This window comes from Mizuhopecten yessoensis, unplaced genomic scaffold (genome assembly GCF_002113885.1).
Source record: "Mizuhopecten yessoensis strain PY_sf001 unplaced genomic scaffold, ASM211388v2 scaffold11045, whole genome shotgun sequence".
Taxonomy (NCBI): domain Eukaryota; kingdom Metazoa; phylum Mollusca; class Bivalvia; order Pectinida; family Pectinidae; genus Mizuhopecten; species Mizuhopecten yessoensis.
In genome coordinates this window covers 204,043-210,042 of record NW_018408851.1, presented here as the reverse complement: position 1 = coordinate 210,042, position 6,000 = coordinate 204,043, and positions in this window count along the sequence as shown.

Below are 6,000 nucleotides of genomic sequence, written 5' to 3'. Positions count from 1 at the left end.
ACAGGCAGTGAGGGTTGGTCACAGTCGAATTGAGCAATGCATCAACCATGAACTTGAGATGATGATGATGATGATGAACGTACCAGTTACAAATGGATGATGCAAGGCGCAAATTTACTGCTATCTGTGCATGCTCTTGGAATATCTGCTGCTGAAAATCAAGGATTTTAGCTGGTGGGTGGTCTGTTGTGTCAAAACCGCCTTCCCCGACGGCCACAACCTTCTTGGCTTTACACATGCTGTGCAAATCTCGAAGCCACCTTTGTTGCGTTATATTGCGGATACTTTCTCTCTCAGCAGTAGAAGGCCAGTTACGTGGATAGCAAAAGTTGGCAACCAAAGCCTGTAATGATGTGTGTTCTTTATTCCAAGGGGGTAGTGAATCATGTCAAGATGGAAATGTGTATCTATGGGCTGTATAGTGTTCTGAAGAAGTTAAGGAATTGGTAGATCATTTGTCAACAAATGTGCGGAGTCAACAACTTGAAGTAGAGAGGCCAAAATTCTCCAATGGAGCAGTGCCGACACTGTTCCTGTCACCTTCTCTGCTGAACAAAACTGATCACAAAACATTTCAATCCAAGTTATTTCCAAAGGTTGAAACAGCAAGCCTGTCCACTGCATTACCATTCCATTTTCTGTCGCGTACTGTAAAAGGGAGGAAAGGGATTCTCCACATTTTACATGTGAAATTATCCGTACAAGTAAACCATACATCAAGCTGATCCATTTTTCAATGGCAACTACACATACCTCTCCCTGATGATATTCTATCTGATGGCTCTTGAGAAAATCTTCTTTACCAAACTGAAGTTGGCAAATACTACAAGCAGTAAGTGGGGAACAATACCAAGGTAAATGTTCCATGACAGCATGCCTACGTGCATGAGTAAACCTTTCCTGGCAAACATGACATGCTTGACCCTTCCTTCCCCTTCTACTGGTAACCCCAGGTTGTCTTTATTCTCTTCCTCGTCATAGTCTGGAATGAAGTATGCCTCATCCAGGGTCTCATCCATACTTGTGACTGTAAGATATATGAAGAACTGTACAATTGTATTTCAGAACCCCCTTGTTGAATATATCTCTTTTCAAGATACCATGTAGACCTGACATCAGAATCTCCGATGCAGGGCTAGCACAGAAGTAAACCTATTTTTCACAGTTTCAGAAAACTATGTTTCTAAGTTCATTGAAAACCTGATCATGGCCCCTATGCATAATGAACTAATGTATAGCAGGACTGAGCTAGGTTACTATCAATGATAGGTATGGAGATTTAAAAGTTAGAGCATCCATTTACAGTAAAGAGGTCATGGGTTGATATTTCATCAAGCCCATTTACATTTTTTGTAGCATGTACAATATATGTTATAGAGGTAAAGTGGAGTTAGCGGTATGGACTGGTTCGCCCATTGTCAGTATGATGTGCCCTGGTGGGGTGCCATTCTACCGTGTACCGTGCCCAGGTGTTGTATTTCAATGTAAAACATATTTGTCACTCTCAGTAGCTAATTAGGCCCATCAATCTTGAACTCCAACCTTACATAGAATGCAGAATATTACCAAACAAAACCAAAACCTCCCCTAGTGAGTTTGGTGTTGCTTTTTTACTGTGTTTTGGGGTAATTTATATACCGGCTTTAAAGAGGCAGCACTCAAGAGAGTGTATATAGAATGTAAAGTCATGTTTTGTTTTAAAGAAATTTTGTAGGAATCCATGTCTTTTGGTTCTGGCGATAAAGTTGCAGAGAACTTTAACAAATGTGTTGTCTGACTTTTTTTACCAACAGGCAAATCAAATAACTGTCTTTCAGTTCTTCTTAACCTTCAGAAATCATATGATTTGTTGTACATATTTGAACCCTTTGGACTGTGAAAGTATGTGAAGGTCTTTTTTTTCTTTTTTCTTTTGTAAAACCTGTTTGGTGCCAGATGTGCTAAAAATGAAGTTCTACTTGTATTTAGTTTTGTATCTATGTGAAATTGAAGCAGAAACTGCATATATATTTTTAGGAGAATGTGCAAAAAATAAACACATGTGAACTCCCCCTTCCTAGGCCAATGTTCTATGCATAAAGGGTTATTTATATATATATATATGTATATATATATATATACCACAAAACTGTCTTGTTCTACCATGTTATACAACTATTTCATAAATATCGTAAGACAGATGTATGTATATTTAACACTATTGCGACGTCATTAATAACTAATGATGTCACAATAAATTAAAACATCGCATGGCTTTAATCCCTGTAGAGAAAATGTAGGGTCCAAATAGAATTTGTCTGCCTGATATAGAAATCAATTTGAGAGTTTTCACTTAAATTTTCATAAATATGAGTTTTGTGATAAGCGATTTGTTTGTTTTGTTTGGTTTATCGCACTATGAACAGCCATATAAATGTATCAGAATCTCCGACACAGAAATAAAATCCCTCTTATCAAAATTGTTTTTAAAAACAATTATGATACAGTCTCCATACCGATACCATAAGAAAGGGAGTGAACTTGAATTGAAGTAATTTGCTATTGTAATGTTATTCTTGTGTTCAATACCTATTCTTCAGTTATTGTTTCTTCAAGCTCTTTTGCGTGAGTAATAAATGACATATCATTTTGCAGGAATCCAAACAGCTGTTGTGTGCATTTTGCAATGTTGGCAATGCGTGACATTTCATCAGATCTTGCTCTTGTTGTTGAGGTGTCTACTTTGTGACATATCCGGTCTTCATTCATGAAGACTGTGGGATGCCGTGCAAAGTCTGGGTATGAACCCGTTGCTCCAGATGACTTTGCACGGGATAGTGCAACAAAGAGAGCTCCAGGATTTCTGGATTCATAACCTCTTGTTCCTGGATTTATGACGATGTAACAATTTACTTCACATGATCCAATCGTCATTCCTTGACATTTGTGTATTGTTGTTGCCCATCCTAACCTGAGTGGTATTTGTTACCGTTTACATAAGAAATATCTGCAATCAAAATGTCTGGAAACTGGTACAATGGGAATAACTTTTCTGTTTCAAAAATGAAGGCCCTGTGTAGTTTGGGAATTCAACCATGACAACGTCGGGTAAAGACTGCGGGGGTCTTCTGTTTTCCAGATATATGATGTCGGTGACCCTTCCCATTGCATCATTGAAAAGCCCATAAGGCAAAAAGATTGACAGAAAGCGTTACTTTGGCATTTCTGCACAGAAGCAGAGTGTCTAAAATACCCCCAGCGTTACAGCTTTCTCCTCATTTTGAATGTGGCCCTGTGCTTACAGCAATACATTTTGCAATTTTGAAAATTCCTGTTTGCCTCCAACAACTTGGACTTATTAAGCTGCCACTCTTTAGCATGAGTTGGAAACACAAACAAACCTTCAACGGACATGCGATACAAAAGTTCTTCTCCATTGTTCCATTGAAATCGTTGCAGCCACTTTGCTTGAGAAACATTGTATTGCCGCAAAGATTGAAGAATATCACGAAACTCTTCTTCCTCTCTTCCTTGACGAACAATGTTTTGAAAATGTACTGCATTGTCAAATTCATTACAAACCAGAACACCGTGCATTGAAGCAGATATGGGACTTTTGCAGTGGTATACAGGTGCATCAAGTACAGGAGGAAGTAGTCCGAATTATTCTGACGTTTTATCGACTTTTTTCATATCGGTCTGTCGCCGATTAACGTCAGAACTCTGTCCCTCTATAATATGCGGGAAATATGCGACCCGCGCCCGGAGCGCACTTCAAACTGATATTTTAGAAACAAATCGTCACTTTCACACACATATCGCACATGGATCGAAAGATCTATTCTTTATGCACTAGGTGGTATCAATAAGATGTTTCAAAGACCATTACGAAAAGCATTTTCCAACGTTTTCTCTACCAACTCATGTTTTTTATGGAAAGTAAGCCATGAGAAATGTCACATGACTTGACGAGATCTCGCGTTACCGAAGGTATTTCCCAACGTTATGACGTAGGCCGGCGAGATTTTAGTCACGTGGCATTGGAAGGCGGGGCTATCAAAAAACTAGAGTAAAACAGAGTAAGTTTGAAAAAATATGTTTTTAGTGATTGTATTAGTTGTTTGAGGCATGTTATGTATGTTCATCTTGTTCATAAAGAATAGATCTTTCGATCCATGTGCGATATGTGTGTGAAAGTGACGATTTGTTTCTAAATTATCAGTTTAAAAGTGCGCTCCGGGCGCGTGTCGCATATTTCCCGCATATTATAGAGGGACGGAGTTCTGACGTTAATCGACGACAGACCGATATGAAAAAGTCGATAAAACGTCAGAATAATTCGGACTAAGGAGGAAGCTGCACATTATCTCCAAAAAAAATAACATCAGGAAGTCCTCCCCATGATTGATCAAACTTTGATCCAGCATACATTCCACATTTACACATGAATTCCATCCAGCCAAGGGTATTTGCTCCAATTAGTGATTGCTCATCAATGAACAGAACATGCACACCACTGCAGTTGTTTTGGAGGATTTCACTAGTTGTGCCTTCCGGTTGCTTCATTTCCTTTCCTCTTTGACGAGTTTTCAGGAAGCTGTGAAGGGTAACGCCAGATATCAAATTGGCACTGTTACCAGTGGGACATAACACCTGCACTGATTTGTTATTTTTGAATAACTACGATTAGCTTTTACTAAACATTTTATTAAAAAGGACTTTCCAGATCCAGCGGTACCCGATACAATCACCCGCAAATGTTTGAAATCCTTGTCCTCCTCTATGAAGCTATTTAGTGTTTTCACAATTATGTTGAATGCCATCAATTGATCCTGATTCATGTTAGTTAAGTCAACCTCTGGAATTTGCAATAAATCATCTGGTGGATGGTAATTTTCATTCAACTGTTCAAGCCAGCCTTTCCCCATGTTTTCTTGATATTCCAATGATACTTCACTCCTGTTATGATCTTGGCCACCATCATCATACTGAAAGTCTTCACATGTACCTGGATCTTCAAAATCTGGATTTGGACGAATGATCTCCATCCACTCTGGCTGTTCAACAGCTTTATCCTGTGAGTCATCATCTGTATATTCATCTGCATCTCTGTTTCTGCTCTGATGATGTTTTGACCTTACAACATCAGCTTTTACAAAGTTTGGACAGGATTCAGTTTCAAGAAACTCTGTATTTTTTTCAGTCCAGAATATATTTTCACTCTTGATATCTGAAATTTTTCTCCAATTTGGGAAATGAAGAAGGATGGTGGTCTTGCAATAATTTTCTTCTAATGGCCATGGTGCTTGACCGAAGCTGCCTGCAACTACTGGAACCTTGCCAGTTTTACAGATGTGTTCGTAAAACGAGCAACAATTTCACTGTTCTCGCGCAATGTATCTGTCTAAAGCATTTTTCTTAGTCAAAGAAATACCATCACACTGAAGTAGCCTGGCTCCTGAAAAACTAACAGACTGGAAAGTGCGACTACAGCAATACAGTGGAAGGGAGGATAACTCATAACATGACTCTACCGCTGACACATCTCTCTTCACAGTTCCAAAGAGCAGTTTGAAGACACAAAGACTTGGCAGAAGCACCAGTTGTATCCTCTGCACAATTCACCATGTCATTAAATAAATCAGCAACAGCTCCAGTCCCTTGATTTCCCTTGCATGCATAGCCTGTAATGTACTTCTCTGTAGCAATTATTTCATCTGTAGATGGATTTTGTGGAGAACTTTTTGAGAGAATTAAAGAAATATCTTCATTCGCTCTCCATCCTTGGGTGTGATACCGCGAGTGTTGATCAAGAACAGGATGATCCCTCGTCATTTCAAGACGCAAAGATTTGTTTTTATCCCGAACCAATGCCGGAGTTTGTCTGGTTAATTTATGAAATTCCATACGACAGGTCTTTGTGTTTGAATGTTTTACATTTTGAAGACAATTTGTCTGTGAACACCGATGGAGCTTGATGCGGTTAGTGAGAAGTATATAATCCTCCAACAATTTTTCTTG